The 23,548-nt window shown below is 39.6% G+C and overlaps 1 protein-coding gene across 5 annotated transcripts in view; it reads left to right on the forward strand.

Moving 5' to 3' along the window:
• Positions 1-23,548, forward strand: part of fynb (FYN proto-oncogene, Src family tyrosine kinase b) — an 81,175-nt gene that overhangs the window by 6,587 nt on the left and 51,040 nt on the right. For 4 of the 5 annotated variants that reach the window (XM_086018126.1, XM_086018128.1, XM_086018129.1 and 1 more), the window contains exon 2: positions 10,045-10,113. The gene's annotated coding sequence lies outside the window, so the exon portion shown is untranslated. Of the gene's footprint in view, positions 1-5,400; positions 5,470-10,044; positions 10,114-23,548 lie in introns of all 5 variants that reach the window. The other variant, XM_086018127.1, reaches the window with a different exon arrangement.

A 23,548-nucleotide genomic window follows, 5' to 3' on the forward strand; every position in this document is an offset into this window, starting at 1 on the left:
AGCCATTAATGTGACTATTATCTATAGGCGTACAACACAATTTAATTTTTAAAAATCTTTTGGAGAGGAGAGGTAAAGATAAAAAAAAGTGTGCACACCAGGGGCGGAGCCATGGGTGGGTCTGTGCACAGGCCCACTCAGATTGACAGACTGCCCACCCAGATTCATGAAAAAATATATACTTTTAATGTTTTTGTTGATTTTGAAATTATTTTTTAATTTGTGTTTTGTTGTGTTTTTTAAATTTTATTTAATTTTAAGAAAGGCATAATTGTGGATGTCTCAGGAAGATCTTAATGTCATATTATTCAGTTTGTCATTTTATTTGAATATACGATGTGTCGGGACAGGAGGATTGTGCTCAGTGAGAGACCCACCCTGATTTTGCCAGGCCCACCCATTAGCCATGTTCTGGCTCCGCCCCCTGGTGCATACCCTCTTATATCAAGGGTGTGGTTGTGCTCAGAAGTAACCAATGACATTCAAATCACATGCTGCTTTGTTGACCAGATTTTTAAATCATGTGTATTCTATTCAAAGGGAAGTCAACCCAAACATATTTTTTTCCAGAATATGTTTATGAGTTAAGCAGCAAAATCCACCCGCTTTTAGCCATCTCAGAGGGCGGCCATTTTGTCACTTCTGTCGACTCAAAATGACATCAAAGTGTCTCAGGGCTCAAATAACAACTAATCATGGCTCATAGAAAGCTCATGTTGTTTTACTATTAGTAATTGTTGGCATTTGACAAATTCATTGAGTTTTGACGCAATGCTTAGATGTCCCACACTGTGAGCAGGCATTGAACGCTCCTCGAGCGCTAAGTGTTGATAGCGAGTGACGTGTTTCTTTTCTTTTTCCTCCTTCGACACAGCTCGTAGTTTGTTCGTGCCAGCAAACTCAGTAGTTGCAGATTGCCCGTGTTTCACCATGTTTGTTGTTGTGTGTAAATATTAAAAGGTGAGTTTAATCATTTAAGTTCGTGTCAGGTAACTGCTGTACATAATTTAATAGCCTAGATATGTTCTCGTGAGTGATGTCACGTTGATGAACACTAGTTAGTTAGTTATTTCGGCTCGTATGCTAACTATTCTAGTGATGAAACGTGTGAGTGTGTTTTGTATGTATTGTTTGGCTGCTTAATTGCTTAATACAGTGAATTGTAATGTTTAGGCATATTGTTAACTAATGGATGTGCATCGGATGATGTTGCTAGGTTATTCTTTGTGTTGTTGCAGACCACAATAAATAGACATGTCAAGTGGAATACGGGCCTTTGTTTTCTGATAGGAGCACCCACATTCATACCTCGCCACTCTAAAATAGAGTCAGCTGGAGACATCATACCGATCATATGATCCTCTCCGTTTTACTTCACATTATGTACAGTTCATGCAATCTTGCAGCCCGAGTCAACTTGAAAATTGTTTACAGTTTGGCAGGAGAAACGCAAACGTTTCACTGATCTTGTTTCACAAGACGGGCAGCGGCTTCTCTTCTTCTCGGGTCATAAGCGGAAGTGACGTACGAGCTGCCTCGCAAAAGAAGCAGTAATGTACTTTATTTTATTTTTTATTTAGTAACTCCGAACATAAAAACACAACAGCCAGGGGGGTGACAAACATAAAGGCAAAGAAATATATCACAGAAATATAAAGCGTGACATCATCAGCAGGCGCGAAGGACCCGATCCAATCTGGAAAAAATTTCAATGAACATTCTATCAGTCCGGACCTTGGCTTCTAACAAAATGTTTAATTTGGCCCTTCGTCTTGACTTTGACACCCCTGGGCTAGGGGGTGCTATAGCCCTTTTCAGAAATCTTTGTAGCCCCAGTTAAACACCTCCAACATTTATAAAATATCTTCTTAGCCCCCCTATGTATCGGTCAAGCCCCACTTTGGCCCAGGGAGAGAAGAAAATCCTGGGAGGGAGGGAGATGGAAAGGGGGAGAAAGCAAGAGCGAGAGAGTCCATTTACTAGTCACTTTACCAGGTCCACGATAGTGTTGCATGCGGGTATGTGACTGCCTGTTGCCATTCGATTGGTGAAATGGAGTCAAGCGTCACTAATCGATAGTGCCCAAAGGAGGACATCTCTCTGATCAACCAAAACCAAATAGATAGCGACAAGCCCTTATTGATTGATGAATAAAAGTAGAGAGCAAAATCTAGCTCAATGTAGCAGAGTAAAAGTACCGTTTCTTATTAACATTTATACCCAAGTACAAGTAGAAAGTGTGTTTCATCAAACTCTAGTAAGTACAATTTATCCCACAAATGACTTGAGTAAATGTAACAAGGTAAATGTTAGGTAGCATTACTATCCACGTCTGGCCTCTGGGTTTAATTTTGTTTTTTGCCCGGCACTGTCCATTGTGGATGATTGCGCTTGTAGAAGGGTCATCAACTTCGAGGAAGTTCTGATAAAATACCTTTTGGAGGCATCGAAAACGTACAGTAGCTTAATTTTTGTGAGTGTATCGGCACTCAGCGTGGACGCGATAAAATGACACGTATTTTTAAGAGGCTTTCTCGCCACACTGTGGATGCTTTAGCTTGTTTCTAGCGAGGAAATGAAGGGTGAAAGTGTTACAGTCCCGTGGTAGCTTTGCAGCCCTTGTTGATGCCCATCTTGGGCTCTTTCTTCGCAGGAATTCAATTAGCCAGAGTTGTTTATCAGGCTCCGAGGCACCAGTGGATCAGGTTGATCATATCACGCATTTCGCGTCACCTGCAATCCTTTATCAACCAACTGCTTCCAGTTGCCACCGCTCTCCGTGCGTGCTCCCTTTAAATGTGCAAAGTCTGTTATTGCTGGTTGAAATTAAGTTGTGGTTTCATTTCCTCTGAAAAGAATCACGGTTGTTCATTTACATCTGGAGCACAGGCAAAGTATGGCACCGTGGGTTTCTCTCATATGTCCTGGTCGAGGTTTTCCATGTTTAATCTCCCTCATTTTCTTTTTTTTTTTTTTTTTTTTTTTAATCTTTCAATTCCTTCTGCTTTTAAGTCCTTTTAGCCCATAGTCAGGGGTTCAATAGTGCACTCATGTGCACTGGTCTATATTTAAATTCTGAAGACTGAATAAATAGAAATCTTTAATGCTACTAACCACCTCCAAGATGGAAAGTTTATACAGCAGCTGAAGCAGAGGTTGGAAATTGGGGGTTCTTATAACAGGTTTAAACCACAGGCGGGTGTGAGGAGCATTTATGCAGAGCCATGGTATGATGTGCTGTTTGCTTGACAAGCGGTTATGTCCATTAAACTCTCAAAATATATGTGTGTATTTTATTCTTCTTTTTCTTTTATAGGGAAGTCAACCCAGAAAATGTCTTTACAATATTGCGTTCTATGTAGCCCAGCTAGTCTAAACACAGCATTTGTTTTATTATGTTTGTGGAATATTAGTAAAGCAGTAAAATCCACCTGTTTTTGTCCATCTCAGGGGGCGGCCATTTTGACACTGTCAGAGCTCAGGTAACGACCAATCATGGCTCAGCTTCGAAAACAGGTGAGCCGTGATTGGTTGTTATCTGCCTGGAGCAACTGTGATGTCATTTTCAGTTGACAGAAAGTGGCAAAATGGCCGCCCAAAGAGATGGAGGTGCGTAGAACATATCTTTGTAAAGGATTTTTTGGGGGTTTACTTCCCCTTCAAAGTTAATTCAAAGATGGGAGGCTACATTTCAATCTCATGTTGATTGTTTTTTTTCACATCCATTGGTGGTGTATACTGTAAAGTAAAAATCATAAAAACTGCCAATGTTCATATATGTCAGGACCCAGCTTACTGTACATTGTTAGCATACAATGATGGATTTTTGATAGCTGTGACAAAAATAAAAGCATAAAATTTCAATAAATTCAGTATTTCAACACAAAGTAATTTATTGTGAGTTATTTCAATTTAATTGTATTCATTTTCATCTTATTGTTTTGACAAAAGAAGTAACATGTACAATATCTAAAATAGAAAAAAATGGGGAGCTTTCATCATTTTGTGATATTTCATTTTCATCACAGAATTAATACAGTATCTTTATATCCATCAGTCAAAAAGGTAATAATTAATTGTAGAAGTGTGATTTAATTACTTTACAGAACTCAGCTGACAAAGGGGAAATATGATCGTTATCATCCCTTCTTAATGGAAAATTGTGGACGCAAATGTTGGTTCCCCACTGCACTGGCGGAGATAGGATTTATTTCTTAGAGGGGCCATTGGGAGGCCAAGGATATCTCAGGGGGTCCGCACAACAAAAAAAAATATATTTTTTTAACAAACCCCAAAAATTCTTTAGAAAATGCTGTTAAAAAATCTCTATATGTTCTCTATGGGGGGAATGTAGAAAAGTATTCCCAGAAAAAAATTGTAAAATAAACAAAAGTCAATCATTTGGTCTGGCACCTGGGCCAGGGCCCCCGCAGCCCTCCCCTAACTTTGCCAGTGCCCCTCTGAAAAAAAAAAAAAAATCAAGAAGAGAAAATAACCACCCAGTGGTAACTGAAATAACTTGAAATGGACACAAGTAATGAACAAAGTTATTAGGTTGCTTCAGTGCGGCACTGAGAGTCTCTATTCTATGAAGAAATCTCAAGACTAAAGTGTTCTGAGTGAAATGTGCTATCAGAAAGCTTGTTTGCAGGGGACGGCTCCTCCAACTGAGTAAATTACCCAAAACACCCAAAATACCAAATAGCTAAAAGCAAAACATCAGATTATTCAGAAAAGCTCCGATCTAGATTTTCTAAATTCTATCAAATGTCTGCGAAGGGAGTTGAAACATCCAATCTGGAGAAGGCACCCTCCAAGTCTGAGACAGCCGGAGCAGTTTGCACATGAGAAATGAGCCAAAATACCTGTTGAGAGATGCCCAAGTCTCACAGGAAGTTACAGACATCATTTGACATCCTCTAAAAGTTGCACAACAACACATTACATTAGGAGCATCATTTTTGTTAGTTTGCCCAGTTATTTTTTTTATACATGCCGGTACTTAAAATACCCCAGTGGAATGGGTGAAATCGGTCCTTTCCTAATTGCACAATCAATGTGAGTGCCTCGTCACAGTGCGTCTTTCGTACATTTGCAGTCTGTGCCTGCCACACAAGTAACAATCAAGTGGGTGTAGGGTAGTTCTATTGCAGACTGGTGGTATTTGGAGGGGGACACAAAAGCTCTTTCTGTCTATATGTAAATGGTTGCATAGTTTTAAACATAATTAACCTGTTGTGAAATGCCCAGCTTTTTCTAATGTCATGTAGTGTGACAAAGGCCATATATTTTAGTCCACAAAGCCCCCTTGTATTCATGAGCATAATAAATCTGCATTGTAAAGAAGCTGCCATGTTCATGAATTTCTATGAATTTTAATACGGATGCCTGTTGCTGCAGGTTTGGCTTCATGCATACAACTGATGTTCTCTCAGCCCGCAGGAAGAGGGGTTATTCCAAGCCGTTGAGGTATTTCCCGATCTCACATATTAACTTCTTGTCAGAAGCCACACGATGATAAGAGCTGCTTCCATTACAGGCAATTTCCACCGCAGTGCACAGTCTCTTCAGCTCTGCTGCCTGCCCTTTGCGTTGCCCTTCGCACTGTGCTCAAATCTGCCATGTCATTTCCCTGCATTGCTCATGCAGCTGTGAGATGCTGACAAAGGAGATGATTGCTCGTTTGCTTTGCCGTTACATTGGCACAGCAAACCTCGAACGGTTGACATTGTATTTACAATGTTATCATGAGTCGCGTGGATTTCATATGGAGAATTCTCCTTCCTGTTTCTCACAGTCCATAGCATGAGATGATTGGGGTGGCATTTGTGCTACGTTGTTGGTAAGATCATAGATATCGCTGGCATTGGGCTAAAACCTTGTACGTCCAAAAGAGTTACATTTCAGGAGACCCCAAAAATGGCAAGTTTGAGCCATGATTGGTTGTTACCTGAGCAACATATTATCGTAAAGACAATTTTTTAGGTTGACTTCCTCTTCAAGATTTTCATGATACTACTACTCTTATCGATACAGTTTATTGATCCATTACTTGAACTGTATTTTTATTGGTATTTACTTGTTTGGGGGAAAAAAAAGCGAGAGAAAAAAAACATGAACAATATCTGGATTAACACAAGGCTATTATTTTTAATTATAATTATAATAATTATAATTAATTAATTGTCTTGTAATTGTATTAGTAATGTAAAATAAATAAAAACAAGGCTTTATAGAGACATTTTTGGAACAAATCAATTTTATTTTAAGCATAATCTAAACCTACTGACCAACATGTTTGAAAACAGAGGAGGCGGGATTTTAGTGAAGCAGGAATCTTACTTATGGGTTAGAAAAATAGTCACCATAATAACTCATATTTCATAAGAAATTTGATCGCCATTGTGCCAAAGGTAATATATAATCCTATATGTGCCTATAATTACTGTGGAAATCTTAAAAGAGCACGATACAGACCTTTAAATATTATATACTAGAATGTTTTATTGTATAGTATTTGTCATCAGGTGACAACCCAATTATTTACTTAAATTTTATAAGGAAAACATTGTTTGTTTCAACTCTGCATAGTTTTTTATGAACACATCAATAAATCTGGATTTCAATCATCTGCTAAATCCTGCCCAATGCAGTGTAGAAGACGGTTCCAGAAGGCCTCATGTTCAATGAGAATAACTGTCCATTTAATCCACTCCTCGGCAGCAGTCTTTCTCTGAGGGCGGCTTGCCATGACCTGTCAATCAAATCACATCCGCCAGACTGTGAGAAGGCAAGTTAAATGCTCTAGATTTGATTAGTAAGCTAGCATGTCATATTTTAACAATGCAGACCATGACTATGCTAGGTAAAAACTCCGGCATATGAAATGATCCCCACTTAAAGGGATACTTCATGTACGGAACTTACAGCAGTAAAAAGATAATATTTTTCTTATAATGAACATGATAACTTCATTATTTTTCATGTACATTTAATAACTAAAAACTATTTTAAAAAATAATATAGCTGGCCGCCATGTTCATTGAACACATCACGAGACAACCGTCACGTGTCAATGTTGGAGTAGACCGCACAATGATATACGCACACAGCTGCGCCGCATCAATAGCGTTAATACAAATGAAATAAATCTACCCAGTGCGATTGCACTTTTGACGTGAAAGATGCAGCGCCGGATGGTGTTTTGATGGCAAGATATACTTGGGTGAATGATTGGACCAGGAAGTGCAACGCAGACATGGCATCGGTTGCAAGTCACACACGCGTGGGCAACTTAACGGCGGCTTAATTTACGAGCATCATCATCAAACCATTTGCACTCAATGACGACTTGAAATGTGGAGCCCGTTGATAAACATCGATAGCCGTTGATGATCTCATATGGACAGTAGGGTTTACCTCTAACCTGGCATCCATTGGCCAGCATTTTTGTGTTGTTTTTAGCAAGTCTGTCTGAATAGGGATCATTTTGACAACTTTGTTGACAGGGGTACGCTCCATCTTTACTGTAACAGCTGAACAATACCTGGCATAAAAATCAGATGAATGAATTAGTTTGAAAATCCTTGCACCTGAGTGCAAAGGGGTATAATTTGATGTTTTTGTCTCATACAATATGCATATAAATGTACCCTGGCTGTATCAAAGTGATGTTGTGCCGGACTCGCTGCCCACTGTGCCTCAGTGGCATCTGGCGCACTGTGGATTTTCTCATTTTCTATGGATGCTGCTGTCTTTCCGGCCAGTGAATTAGCCCACACATTTGTCCCTGTAGCTGAGCGACAGTAGCAGAATGACTGAGTCTGTTGTGTCTTGGCTGGTCATGTGACAGCTCTATGTGGCCGAGTGACTTTCCCCTCAAGCCTGAGCGCTATTATGTTTTATTAGCCAGGGCGCTGATGAAAGGGTTCATCTCCCCCTCCTGGGGCCCTCTCCCAAAACTCGCAACACACCCCTCTGGGATGCTGTCGCCCTTACTGCGTTGGCCAGCAAGACAGATCAATGGAGAGGAAGTAAGAGTGCAGACGGCGACATGAGTGGTGGCCAAATGGCAATTTATCCTGGTAAAGAAGACGCAAATCACATGTTTCACTCACATTGAGGCCGGCACGAGTATTTTGGGACAGCGTAGACACCAGCATACCAACTTACCAAAAGCAGCAAATCCAAAAGTATTGTTTTTTCTCTTCCTGAGCAGTAGAACTCCACAATTGCTGTGCAAAATTACTCTGCATTCACACAACCTTTTGAGTAGATTGAGAAAGTCCCTTTTTAAAGCGGAAGTTAACCCAAGCATCATTTTTTCAAGAATATGTTCCCAGCAGGCCCACTAGTTGAAACACAGCATTCTGATTAATTTTGCGTTTGTGGAATATAAATTAAGTATCAAAATGCACTTATTTTTAGCCATCTCTGGGGGTGGCCATTTTGTCTTTTGTCGACTGAAAATGACATTACAACTGCTTACAACGACCAATCACAGCTGACCTGTTCTCTGAATCTGAGAGATTCAGACTGGTCGTTGTGAGCAGTTGTGGTGTCATTTTCAGTCGACAGAAGACAAAATGGCCGCCCCCAGAGATGGCTAAAAACGAGCGGATTAACACTTATTCCACAAACGCAATATTTATCAGAATGCCCTGTTTCAACTAGTGGGCTTGCACAAAACATCCATCCATCCATCCATTATCTGTATCGCTTATCCTCACAAGGGTCGCGGGGCGTGCTGGAGCCTATCCCAGCTGTCTTTGGGCAGTAGGCAGGGGACACCCTGAATTGGTTGCCAGCCAATCGCAGGGCACACAGAGACAAACATCCGCACTCACAATCACACCTAGGGGCAATTTAGACAGTCCAATCAACTTACCATGCATGTTTTTGGAATGTGGGAGGAAACCCACGCAGGCACGGGGAGAACATGCAAACTCCACACAGGGAGGCCGGAGCCAGGATCGAACCCACGACCTCTTAACTGTGAGGCGGGCGTGCTAACCAGTCGACCACCGTGCCGCCTTGCACAAAACATATTCTTGAAAAAAATATGTTTGCGTTGACTTCCGCTTTAAGGTCCGATTTGACACTTCAGCATTTCATCAGACTATTACTAGTATTTTACATTTCATAAGAGAAAAGTGTCACCTCCTGTTTACTTCTAAAGTAGAACCCCGCAATGTCTTACAGTTTGGAAAAAAGAATAATAAAATACTGTATGCTTCTCAAGTCACCGACATTTTTGAATTTCTCTTTTTGTTGATTTTTCCCCTTGAAGGATTATAATTCGCATAATAAAATAATATCATATTCCAATTTAATTCTCATAAAAATGATTTGGAAGCTCAAGTAGTTTGGACATAATGTTTTGTGCACTCTTCAGTAATCAGCAAAACCACATAGACAGATTAAATTAGATTAGCAGACCTGAGCCTTAAAGTCAAATAAGGCGCTAATGGGCTCTGAGATATTTGGCAGCCGTGACAGCCGTCTCGTGTAAATAAAGGGCAGTTACGGGGTGGCCATGCAGTTAACCCCTGCCATATAATACGTCCACTGTGGAATTCAGCTGTCAATGTAATCCGCTCATGATGGAGATGTGAATTAAAGTTACCATGTCATAGAGTCCCCTTTGTTGTTCAATTTCCCACTCCCTTCAGATGTTTATTTGCAAACTGATCACCCAAATATGCAGATGCCGACTCTGCTGAGTGGTAGAGTAGCTACCTTTGCTCGTGTATGTCTGTAGCCTTGAGTCCAGACTCTCCCTGCTGATGTTTTTTTATGCCATCTTTATCTGTGTTTACTGACCTTGGATCTTTCATCACATAGTTTTAGCTTTCATCATTTCAATAAATATGTTAAAATCGTAGAAGGCATTTATGGCACCCAAAGCCTAGGCCTTGGTGCCACCCAACACATTCCAGTACAATTCACCAAGACCTACTTTTGACAGTGCATGGCACATTGACTTGATAGTCATGTATTATTAAATTGGACACTGAATAATTGAGGATGTCTTTGTCCCCACAGGGCCTCTGTTTTGGTGGTGAACAAAGCAATGTGGAGAAAATAAAGAGCCTGATACGGAGAAAAACAGAGGTACGATTGTTCACACTTCAGCGGGCTCGCGTTTTCTCATGCACATTTGCAAACTTGCACAAACACACCTGTGGAAGAAGTCATTCATGTGTCCTTGTTTGTAAAGCACATCACCTTCTGTTTTTCCTTATGGCCAAAAGGCAAAATATGCTTGTTCTGGAGTATTTGTGTACATTTGTGTTCCAAATGTAGCAGTGCACACATCAGTGTACCGATTTTCGATGAGAAGGACAGCCACTCTCTGTTGTGGTGTTTTAGGGGCTTTAGGCTGTCAAGTTCTTCGACACCACACTCATGGCTGGAATAATTTACTTTGCTGTTACAGTTTCCCTGTATATCTTCGAATTTATTCTGTGTAAATGCAAAAATGAGTTAATGACTTCATTCCGTTTGTGTAAAGTGCTGCTGTGTATATTTGTTTGCCCATGACTGATACCATGTCAGTTTGTGCTAGCATTTTATTTAGGCTAATATGCTAGCTTATACTATTAATAACTCACTCAAAGTGGTTTGTTTGTGTTGAATAATTTAACTACTGAATATTATTTTTTATTTAACATGGGTTCCTGATTGTGTACTTGATCGATGCATGGCACTCTCCAGTTTAAGTGCTTTGCCGCCATCTTGTGGCATCTATATGCAATTAGAAACCACTTTTTTCGGGGACCTCCCCTGTGAACAGCTGTGGTTAACTGCATAGATTTGTCAAAACCATCTTTTAATATGGGAAAACTATGGATCTTTTATTTATAGTATTTATTGTAAGTTACAATGAAGCTGCGCTACATTCCTGTTGGATTAACATTTGTTGTGAACAATAGTGTTCTGTATGCTGTTTACCATGGTTATCTCAGGTACTCATTTTTGTCACGGGCACATCGTAGTCATGTTTTTATCCGGAGGGCCATCATGAACTATGAAAACATAAATGTTTAATCCCGTAATATTGTCACGTAGACTGTACACCAGTCTGCCGTGGCACATTAGTGTGCCGTGAGAGGGCATCGGGTGTGCCGCGGAAAATTATTCAATGTCAATTATTTTTGACAAAACTATATATTTTCTAATTTAAAACATTTTAATTTATATATGCCAAACACATATAATAGGCAAAACAATAAAATGTTCTCCATTAGATGACAGAAGGAATATAGTGACCCTGTATAGCCACTTTTTGTGAATCATTTTGCTAAGTGGTGTGCCGTGAGATTTTTTTCCGATGTGAAATATGTGCCTTAGCTCAATAAAGGTTGAGAAACACTGCTGTACACAACAAATTGACGAATAAGTAGTTTTGAAATCAGAAGCTACTAAAAAATGTTCTATTATTCACATAATTTCAAATGGGGCATTGCTAACCAAAAATGCTTACAATATTTCATTGTTGTAATAAGTGAAGTAAAGTTTCAATTTTAGTATTCTAGCAAGAAACATGAAGTCGTCTATCATGATTTGCTTTCACGGGCCTCATAAGATTATGTGGCAGGCCCGATCTAGCCCCTGGACTTTGAGTTTACCACCGATACTGTAATTACATCAATTACAACTCTTTTTTTTTTTTTTTTCATCACTTGATTTGTTCACTTTGTCTTTTCCTTTTATTATTGTTTCTCTCTATCCTTTCTAATTTTATTCAAATAAAATCTCATTTTCTTTCTTTTTAATATCCTTCCTAATTTTATTCAAATCAAATCTCATTTTCTTTCTTTTTAACTGGAAGAATGGCATACAAACAAACTCATCCACATGGCAGCAGACCATGAGCAAAAATGCTCCCTTCAATCCTCAAACAGTGTACAAACTGACCTTAAAGCAGTTCAACTTCTTCCATCTTTAATCCGCAGTGCAGCAGTTAGGTCAGCCCATAAATTGCAGCCGAGGTAACTGTGAGGTCAGCCAGGACAAGATGTGAAATCCCTCCACTGCCGTATACACTCCCTGATGTTCCACTGTCCTATACAACTGACAGCTTACTTTATTGCTAAAAATGCTGCAGGTCAAAGTTGGGTTAATTATTTCCCAATTGATGCATTATCTCAATCCTCCGAGTGGACAGAGAAACACAGTTTAGTCCTTATATTACATTAGACAACTTGCAGTACTATCACGTTTTGTTCACTAGCCAGTTTGAGAAAATGAGCAGTCAAATGCGTGTGAATTTTACATTCACAGGTCAGTAATGCACACAAGCTACAGTTATGGCTTGGGTTGTTGTTGGAACATGCCAGCGTCCTTATTACAAACTTTTAACAGTTGAAAAAAGTTTTGTCATGATGCCAGAACTTACTGTACTGTAATGTTTTTTTCAGTTTCAAACCCACTGCCTGTGTGACGTGCAATTTGATGGCCTCTGATTTCACAGTGCAGCACTGCATCTGCATGGCTTGTGTGCATCAAAGGCTTTAAATCTGTCTCTCCTGCTCACATATCGAGCAATACCAATCATGTTTGCCGACGTTTTGGATGAGCATGTGAGGGCGAAGATGAATTAGAGAGCACAACAGCCGAATGACATTTTTGAGTGGAGCTTGTTTAGAATGCAGCAATGCTAGATGCAATTGTTTTTGGACTTAACATCTACTATATTTTCTAAATATCATAAACCAGGAGAGTCAGTTTAATCCGGGACCAAATCTGCATTATACTTGCATTGAGGGTTTCATTACGGTTATATTTTTTCCACAACATGACATCTAATTAGATATGAGTAGTGTAGTTAAGACAATAATGCTCAGCTTTGTCACAGAGGTATTGATTTAATACAATGTTTATTATTGTAGTTATAGTTTGCAATGTGCAGAGCTATACTAAATCTGTTTTATATATTTGCACAATGACAATGTTTAATCATGGCTTAGCTTCTGAAAACAGGCGAGCCGTGATGTAACGGTTGTTGTACCGTGAGAAACTGTGATGTCATTTTCAGTCGACAGCAAGTGACAAAATGATGGCTATTAGAGGGGGTATTTTGCTGATTAACTCATACTGTTTACAGTAGGGGTGTAACGGTACACGTGTGTGTATTAATACGTTTGGGTATGGCATGTTCGGTTCGATCCACTTATTATAGCGCAAGATTACGCACGGGCGCTATTGACTTTTGCACGCGGGAGAGGAGGGCGGCGCCACTAAAGAGGAGCAAACGAATACGCAACAAGCCAGAGCTCGAAGGTCCCCCCGTACACTTTGGTCTCCTGTTTGGGAACATTCTGGCTGTCCTGTTAAAATTGCAGTACAACAGCAATCTCCTTCGTTCTCTCACTAGCCGTACGATGCATTCATGATCCTTGGAAACATCACAACTCAGCAAAACACAAATCCGACCACAACACAGATAACCCAATTCGGTACAATATGCTGTTGCACATTCAAAGTTTTTAATGCCTTAAAAGTGTAAATAATTTCATAAAGACTTTAAAGTTACTATATTTCATTATAAAAAGAGTTTTAATATAGTTAGCAATAATTGTAACTGTTATTGTATGTATTTTTTTTCATCACAAAAAGTGTATATATGTACTGTAATGACAACTTGTCTTTAACTTGAATACTGAATATTGATTTGTCATAGTCATAGGCTGTTGCTGCTGAGTGTTTAAAGATTTCAGTGTTTTAATAATTTACAAAATTAAGAGATCTTTATTGTTAGTGTATTTTTCATTTCTTAGAATATCACCCGAATAGTTCACTTTTATTTATTTTTTCTAAAGAATATACCGTTTACTTTACTTTTATACAGTAATCCCTCGCTACTTCGTGGTTTGAGTTTTGCGGCCTCAGTGCATTGCAGGTTTTCAAAAAACACTCATCCAAAAAAATTGAAAAATGAAAAAAAAATGCAGCTATATTGCGGAAAGACGTATTTTTTCAAAGAGATAGTTGACTCTTAGGCTTTGTACATACCCACGGGCGGTACAAGGCACGTGTTAGTTTCCGGCGTGAGATCGATGAGAGCATGGGTGGATTTATCCTGTGAGCCGGTTGGCTGCGCATCATCGTAGCTTCACCCGGGATTTCCCTTGTATCTCGCCAGTCTTGTCCATGCTAATAAACGAACTGCATTTTTGAACGAGGTTCTGTTCAAAAACTCGTAACGTTATTCAAATGTGCCGTTTAGTTAGTCATAGTAAAGCCAGATAATCAGGATAGTAAACAGTTATGTTCAGAAGTTCAGCCAACGACGACGAAACACCAGCAAATAAAATGTTCAAGTGTTTAACCAGTGTTCCGTCATAACCATCTGCTGCCGGGCTTGCAGCGTACATAGCTCTCACAGCATGCAGCTTGGTATTTACTATATTATATTTATATAAATAAATTTATATTATATTCATATAAATAAATATAATATGAAATAAAAAATAATAACGTCAACCTCTACTTCACAGTTTTCACCTCACCTTTCGGGGGTTCTAGTCCCCATTAACCACAATAAATGAGGGATTACTGTGCTCATATACCACAAACGCAGTATTAAACGATTGCTGTTTTTAGACTAGTGAAGATGCATAGAACATATTATTGTAAAGATTTTTGGCGGGGTTGACTTCTGCTTCAATGAAAACAAATGCCTATCTTGGCTGGCTGCAATACCGTTACCATTGACTACACAAAAACTCGCAAAACCGACAAAGTTCAAACAAGAACGCTGGTAACGAAAAACCAGGAAAACGAGACTAACAAAAGACGCTTGCGAAAGGCAAGGACCTAAATAAGGAAAATTGCTTGTCGTGCCAAGACAAGAACACAATACAATTCTGTGTGAACAAAGGAAACTAGAAAAGAAGGTTGCTTGTCATAAAAAGACAAGATAATTCCAAATCCTTAAAAGTTCAACCAAGAATATTATTAACACCAAAAACCCAATACTTACTATGGCGAGAAATGCGGCGAAACAGGGAGAGCAAAGCACGCAGCGTGAACAAGAGGAATGTCTAGAAAATTCAATACTTACTGATTATTCAATACCTCCTGACTATAGTGATGGCGGCCATTTTGTCACTTCTGTCGACTGAAAATCACATCACAGTTGCTCAGGTAATGACCAATCATGGCTCAGCTTCAGAAAACAGTTGAACTGTGATTGGTGGTTACCTGAGCCCTAAGACACTGTGATGTAATTTTCAGTTAACAGAAGTGACAAAATGGCCGTCCACAGAGTTGGCTGAAAAAAGGTTGAATTAACTCTTATTCCACAAACGCGATATTTATCAGAAAGCCTTGTTTCAACTAACGGACCTGCATAGAACATATTCTTGAAAAAAAATATGTTTGGGCTGACTTCCATTTTAACAACACAAATACCTTTTATAAAAAAGATTCATTTATGAGCCCAAAATAATTACACCTAAAAACTATATGACAAATTATGTCATAACAAACCACACAATGTAGCCCCGTTCTCTTGGTCACGGGTGGGAATGGCTAGCTTCCTCCAAATTCGATTTGATTACGATTCAGAAAAACGTTTTAGGTTCATCAAGGACTCTATATTGTCTTTAGGCGTGAATGTGTGTGACTGGTGATGTGCCCAGTGATTGGGTCTGCCCCACCTCTCACTCAAAATCAGCTGGGATAGGCTCCAGCACACACACGGCCCGAAAGAATATATGTGGTATAGAAAATAGATTGATGGATAATTGAAATATATTCATAGACTCAGAATCATTTGTATTTGCGTAGCAATGCATCTTAGAATCAATTAATTCCCCTAGGATGTAAACAAGGCCTTTTTTGAGAAGATTTAATGAATAATCTACAAAGCCAAACTATACCAAAATTTCAATAAGTGCTCTTGAGGATGTCACAAGCAAACTATTCTTCTTCAATGTTGGGAAAAGAAGATTTAGAGCTTTAAGATGACATGCTCAACCAGGCATTTTCAGTCAGTCACCACACCTGAACTGCGCAAGATTGTTTGGATTCGTACTCTGCCACACCAGAGTAAAATTACCATGTTTGCACTTGACTAAACAAACTGCACTAAGTGGGAAACAAAACAAAAGACCAATTGTTTCATAAGTTTCATTTTGATTTTTTTCCCCTCCACTTTTGCTAACCATTCAGTGTTCTGTCTGTGCTCTACTTTCAGATCTATTGCCTGCATTGTAACAAAAGTTTTTTTTCTTTTTTTGTAGACTTCTATTAGAATTCAATTGCTTTTGACAAGACAGGTCAGCAAGGCATTGTCTACAACCTTCACAGCATGTCTTTTCAGGCTCGGTTACTGTTGGCCTAATAGCAACTTGTACAGTATTATGCGTGCCCCAGTTTCAAATAGTGGCCTATATCAAGCTGCTATGTCATAATTGCGGGGTAGAGGAGCCAAATGCAGGGAGGCAGGAGAAGACGGGCATACTGAACAAAAAAAACAAAAAAAAAACAGCATTAACAAAGTCCCAAAAATCCAAAACTCAAAGTAACAAAGAAACACCAGGAAACCAAACACACCACGAGGAGAAACAAAACATGACAAAGACAAAAAGAAACCACGGAACTAAATACAAGCCAACTGACAAGACAACGAGGAACACCTGGACAAGACACGAGAGGCTGAGTGAACTGATTGGAAGACACAAGGAACTGTGTTGACAAGCACAGGTGGAAACAAAAAGGCCTATCGAGCAGGGCAGGACAAGAAAACAACCCATAACCAGAAACAAACTTAAATATTATGTAGAGAAACACAAAACACAACATGCTAACTGTCATAGCTAGCAGAGAACAACCACACTTTTCTGAGTAGCTACATTTACATGGACACATTCATTCGGATTAAAAGCCTGATCGGAATAAAAATGCTTCATGTACACACCCCATTTGGCATATTTTGACCTGATCAAGCCCATTCCAATCAAGATTTTATTCCGAACGAGTGGGGTGGTTTATATCGATTGATAATCCGATCAGCGCACATGAAAACCCTTTTTCCAAAATGTTGGAACAAACCGTCTTTGGCACGCAAATGTCTTTACTGCGCACGTCTGTGACGTCAGTGTTTCTCTTATTCCCGGAAGCTAGAAGAAGCGGAGCGAGTGAAAAATATGGTGGGCACGAGACTGACTGGTACATTTACGGCTCCATTAGAAGTGGGAACTTTATCTAACAGCACAAACGGGAAAATAACGCGAATGTTTAAAGTAGAAATGTTGACACTGAGGTCACTACGGCTTCTTCTGCGCATGTCAAAGTAATTTGTTCCGATCGAAAGTGTGATGCATGAACACGCAAGTCCTAATTGGCTCAATATTTTTAGAGTCCATGAAAACGGTGCATCCGATCATAATTTTGAATCCGATCGGATTAAATAAATGTTCTCCCCATATTGTTTCCTGTAAAGATCCTATGAGAAGACATACGTCAACGTTAAGGGAGTAGCAAAAGAATCAAGCGTCATTAGTCTGGTAATGTGCCACACATGTACGAATGAATTTAAGATCTCCCACCGTGTGGGTGGTATCGTGGGCTGGTGAGAAACAGAACATGAGTCACCGACTCCAATAATGCTTTCATTTTTCCTTTTCAATCTTCACTTCTGAAAGCTTATGTATTGGTGTCACAAGGTGTAAAGAGGAGCCGAACAGTCCTGTGGTCGTCATTTTACAGTTTAAGACAATTTTAGATTTCTCCCTCTGTGAGTTTGACTTTTACTTGGAATGACAATGAAGCAAGAACAAACAATTCTGGGTTGCTGGTTGACCGGCACTTTGTTTGGATTTTGAAGCACTGTGCCATAGAAAGTAATACGAATGGAATTATTCACTTCCGGACTGAAACTTGATTGTTACCATTATAAAACCCCACACTACAGGCATGTTGACAGATATTTTTTTAAGAAAATTTACCAAGTTATATAATGTGGATGGTAAAATGTAAGAACAATAAAACGATTCATGGGAGATTAGCGCCTGTCCGTGGGTAAGTTGCTTCACATCAAGGCTAAATGCAGCTCACTCTGTTCTTCTTGTCACCGTATTATAATGAGCAGCCAGTACAGGCATGTATTCTGGTTGTGGTTCTGTGGCCGTCAACTTAGTTTTGTTCCACTGGCATTCTTCTGTATTTGCTAGTAGTAGCACATCAAGGACTTGGGGGTTTCAGGGCTGCCGTTCAAATCCTGTTGCAAACAAATGTTAAAATGGCGACTAGCTGTTGAAGAGATTCTACTCTGCTTCCTGTCTCCTGTCAAATTGCCCTAGATCGAGGCACTGTACCCCCAGCTCAGAACTTTGCGCATGACAATTCTCCTTGCATGTGTATGATGTGGTTCTGTGTGGTGTGCAACACAAACATATATCTTATAATGTTAGTGGAATTATAATGACTGTGATAAATTGAATCACAAAAATCACAAGAAAAAACAGACAGTTTGGGCCTGATTTTCTGTGCTAAAATCCCAAATAGCGGCTTCTAAATAGCACGTTAATTCGCTCCAACAGATTGTGTGTGTGCTGTTGGCAACAAGTGTAAAAGTGGTAGAGACTGCCACATTATAAAACAGGGGTTTGCACTTTAGGTAGCTCTAATAGTTTTCACCATGGAAAATTTGGGAGAACACCGCAAGCGCAAACTGAAGTTTGAAGTAATGGAATTGGAATCGTCAGTGGAAAATAAACAAGCAGTCACAGAAAAGAAATCTGCCGCTACAATAATTGTGGTGAAGCCAGCTACTGCATAAAAGCCATGTTTTATTTGACTTAACTTGCTTTGAGTGCGTGTGAATTGGATCCATCTGCCCATCTTGCAAAGCACTGCATTTAAAATGGCACACACAAAAAAACCTTTCCAGCAGAGGCCAGCACTAATTGTCACAGTGCGGTCAAATTAAATGACCAAGATGCAAGGAAATGCTGAGTTGAAAGGAATTTTGTCACGTGATATGACATGACCCCTCATGTGACTGACTGAAGTCTGCCCTTCCATCATTTAGAATCCCCAAAATGGCATTTCTTAGTATATGATATATTGCAACAATTTTTGTTCCTGGCATTTAAAATATGTGGGTCACCTGCGATGAAGGGGGAAGGTTATCTCCAAGTGCCCACTTTAAAGATCTGTGATCTCACTAGCCAGATTGATACCCGCCTGTGGAGGTCTCCCTCGATCTGCCACAGTACTCTGGCAAATCAGTGTCTTCTTCTGCCATGGACTACCAGCACGCCTTTTGTGCGTGGCATTTAAAGGGAATGATATAAGCTTTGATTGGTGGAAAAAAGTTGGCCGTGTCCATGCCCACAACGGCGCAAAACACCCTTTTTAAAATGTGCTACTTTGCTGCAGCTTGCAACGAATATACCAACACTTTTTTTCTAGCCTGCCCCTCCGCAGATTTACACCGCTTTTCGGGCCAGACTTGCACTGCGCACGAAAATAGAGCTCTTAGTAAAAAGGACCCTTTTTGTTCAGAAAGTTGCTCACAAATTGTCTGCCCTTTTTTTCCTCATGATAGGAAGGGAAAGCGGATAGCAGAGGGCCGCCAATGAACCATTTTATTGACACATCTGGTGGCACTTTCCATCTTTTCATCTGCCTGTTCCTTCCTCCACCGTTAAGTGATCTGCTCAATATCAAGGCAGCATAGTGGCATGCGCCTGCCATAGCTCACACAGGATGGAGTGTACTGTCTGAGTCTTTAAAGAGGCCCCTTGGCATCGCAGCGTGACACATCACCAGCCATCACCAGCAAGCCTTAGCTTGGCTTTTAACTCCTGCTGTAGCTCACACGCTGTTTGCTCACATGATTTGTTCAAACAAGTATTCATTTGTCTCTTGCTTCCATGTATTGTATGCAGCGTGACAAATTTGGCAGTTTTCTATCCAAGGGTGCTGACAGGAAGCTGCCCTGCAAACTAATAAGAAAGTATACAAACCGTTTAATGTGAGATAGTGGCGAATGGGTTTTACTTGAAGTCGTAAGTGTTATGACAGCAACTGGAAAGGTTATTGGTATTAGTGTGGGAATTGCAGAGATGATATCAAAGTATTTTGCCAGCCATAGCAATTTTATCATACTCTATTACGTCATATATATGTACGGTATTTAAAGCGTTTTTCACACATAAGCAGTACAAGGATGCCTTCAAGATAAAATGCTTAGAGAGGGAGAACAAGTGATTTTTTTTTTTTAACCCTAACATTTTTTACAAGAATCTGTTGTCTGTAGTCCCCCAGTTAAAACAAGACATTCATATCAAAGGGATGCTTTGTTATTGTAATGCAGAATTCCAGCCTAGGAGCTGAGTTACACATTGCATCTTAAAGCAGAAGTCAACCCAAACATATTTTTTCAGGAATATGTTCCCTATAGGCCCACTAGTTGATACCTGACCTAACCTGACCTGTTTTCTGAATCTGAGCCGTGATTGGTCGTTGTGAGCAGTTGTGATGTCATTTTCAGTCGACAGAAGACAAAATGGCCGCCCTCAGACATGGCTAAAAACGAGTGCATTTTGCTGCTTAACTTATATTCCACAAATGCAAAATTAATCAGAATGCCGTGTTTCAAGTAGTGGGCCTGCTGGGAACATATTCTTGAAAAACATATGTTGACTTCTGCTTTAAGGCACTGTCATGCTCTCACATGTTTGAAATGAGAGTCATCTATTTTGTACAGATGTCTACTTCCCTTTTCTTTAAAGTCCCAATTAACTCCCATAAATTCTGATAATTCACATGGAGAGTTTCCAGTTAATATTACCAAAGTCATTGAAGCTTTCTGAAAACTTCCCACTTCTTTACTAGCAACTATAGTGTCATTAAAACTAAACATTATTATATTTGTAAAAGAGTTACTATATTGTATTGTATACTGTGCAAGTGGCTGGTTAGTAATCCAGGTGCTACTAATGATCTACTGAATGTATATCATGCTGTAATTAGTTTACCAATAAGAGTAGAGTTTAGGCCACCATCTGAGAAGAAAACAAACACACGTGTTTTTATTGGTCTGCCAGAACTGCAGCTGTATGGCCTTACGTTCAGTGGTTACCACCCAGCCAGCCAGACGATTATGTTTTGACAGTTTGATTGTCGACAGGGCTGCGAGAGGCTGCTGGTGCACAAAACATTCAGTTAATACTCAACTGGGGTTATTATGGATTTGGCCACAAAGAATTTCAAAACAGCATTTCACTTAGCTGGGGTTTGTGGAATATTTCTGGAACCGCGGGTGGGGGTTGGGACAATAACATCAATCCCACAAAACAAATCTCTGAGGTAGAATAGCCCATAAATTCTAAATCTAGATTGGGGATCGGCTTCTGGAGTTATTTGGAAGGCACATGGACTGCAGAGTGATTTGTATTAAATTGTCACAGCTCAGCGTTTCTGTCAGTGCCGTTATTGCATAATTTATGTGAGGACAGTTGACTGCAAGTGTGTCAAGTGATGTTAGAGATGTGAAAACACCTAACCTTCTTTTTAATGGTATGCTAGTTCCCATTGCTCAGGTCATTGTGGAATGTAAATAAGTCAGGGCCTCATTAGAACAACACCTTGTAGCTTTAGCATTTGACGTTGTTTTAATCATTAGGGGATGAAGCAAGAGGGACGGGGGCTGCTGTGACTATATGCAACCTCAGGTCCCTTTGGACTTGGCGAGCAGCTTGATAAACAGCCAAGCAGCAATTAGTATTACTTTAACCTCAGTGACTTGACTGCTCAAAGCAGGCTGCTGCTCAGTTGATTTATAGCCTACTGGTGGTCAGAAAAGGTAGAGAGGGAGAATGGAGATTATTCCTTCATTAAGGACTGTTTCATGAGGTCTTAGTGCGCTGCTTAAAATTAAATGAATGCCCATCTTTTCATGAATACGGGTTGTAATATCACAGATCAATTCTCCTAAAGCCTCAAACAGACAATTGTTGGCACAAAAGTGAAATTGCGAGCTTGTAAGCATTGATGTTCCCCAAAGAATGTGGTTTAGATACTACGATAGCAGCAAGTGAAGAAAAACAGCAAAGGATTTAAGCAACAGGCACTGGCAGCAGTTGTACCACCTTAATAGTTGATCTGATGGGATGCAACAAACAACATTTCAGTTCTATTCATCTCTGAAGTGCTGTTTTCTTCCCACAGATGGACATGTGAAATAACCTATTTCTCCTTACATGTCTGTTATGTGCAGCAAAAATATACAGCAGAGTATAAATAAAATGTCACCTTGAGGGATCATATCAGCACATACAATTACATTAAACACTTTTAAACCATTAAGGCCTGAAGCGCCTGGCTCAACAGCTCCCCAAAACCTAAGGGCGACTGTAGAATCACCCTCTTAAACCTAAGGTTCTCCCAGAAATTGAACACCTGCAAAATAATTAATATCTCAGCCCCTGTAGCAGACAGAAAAATAATTCCAAAACAATTTGACAGCGTAGACATGTGGCATTCACACACGCCCGAGTTTATTATTTACTGTTTAAATCGAGGATGTAAAAATAGTGTTAGTGCAAGTGAAGCACTATTTTTAATTTAAAAATAATCGAGTGGTAATTACCATCTTCTATTCTGTTACGAAGACGTCAATATCGTCATTGCCTGCAAACATATATCTTAACCATATAATGTAATGATTTCAGAGCTCCCGCGAAATTCTGCGACATTCTCGGAAGGGTCACTACACCGTCACATTATGATGCATTTCATAGAAAAACCCATCAACATGTATCCATTTTCTATAATTATTGTTCCTTTCCGAGTATCCTATCGTGGCTGACTTAAAGGTAAACAACACCCTAGATTGATTACAAATCATTAACAAGGTTCACAAATAAAGGCCATTGACATCCACACCTAAGCCTCATGTTGTCTTCAATTAACCCCGACATTGTGACAGAAAGGCCAGAACCAAGATTTAACCCCTTGTTGCAGTGAGGCTGTAGTGCAAACCACACGCACCACCATGTTGTCATCATAAACTGAAGTCATAAACAGCAAAGACCTAACCAACCATATGAATCAAGGAAAAGCAGTACTATGTATTCTGTTCTCGAATGTCCTAAAACATGTAAAATGTGAAGTGCATGCCAATTTTTCTGGAAAAATTTGTATTGTTACAGCATTTGAGTAGTTGCACAACATCATTAGCGATAGCATCACTAGCTAATAGGATATAACTAGGTGTTTTTTATATGCCTCCGCCATGCTTAAAAAGGAGGGTGACGGAACAACAGTTGCCATGTGAACAGATTAGAGACAAATATTTTCAACCAGTGGTCACAGACGCAGTTTGCAATAATCCAAAAGCCATCAACAGAGGTGGAATATTCAGACAAAGCTTTGACTTCATAGGAATCTGGAAAATGTGATTGGGAAAGACCAAGAGGAAAAAAATACAAGAACTACATTATGTCAAGTGTCACAAGTTTGATACACAAGGCCCTTGTGAAGTTCAGGATAAATTGTGAAACCAAATATTGAGAGCTTTTTTGTTTTT

The sequence above is a fragment of the Filicampus tigris genome, chromosome 20 (genome assembly GCF_054856515.1).
Source record: "Filicampus tigris isolate MCC_2025a chromosome 20, RoL_Ftig_1.0, whole genome shotgun sequence".
NCBI classification, from domain to species: Eukaryota; Metazoa; Chordata; class Actinopteri; order Syngnathiformes; family Syngnathidae; genus Filicampus; species Filicampus tigris.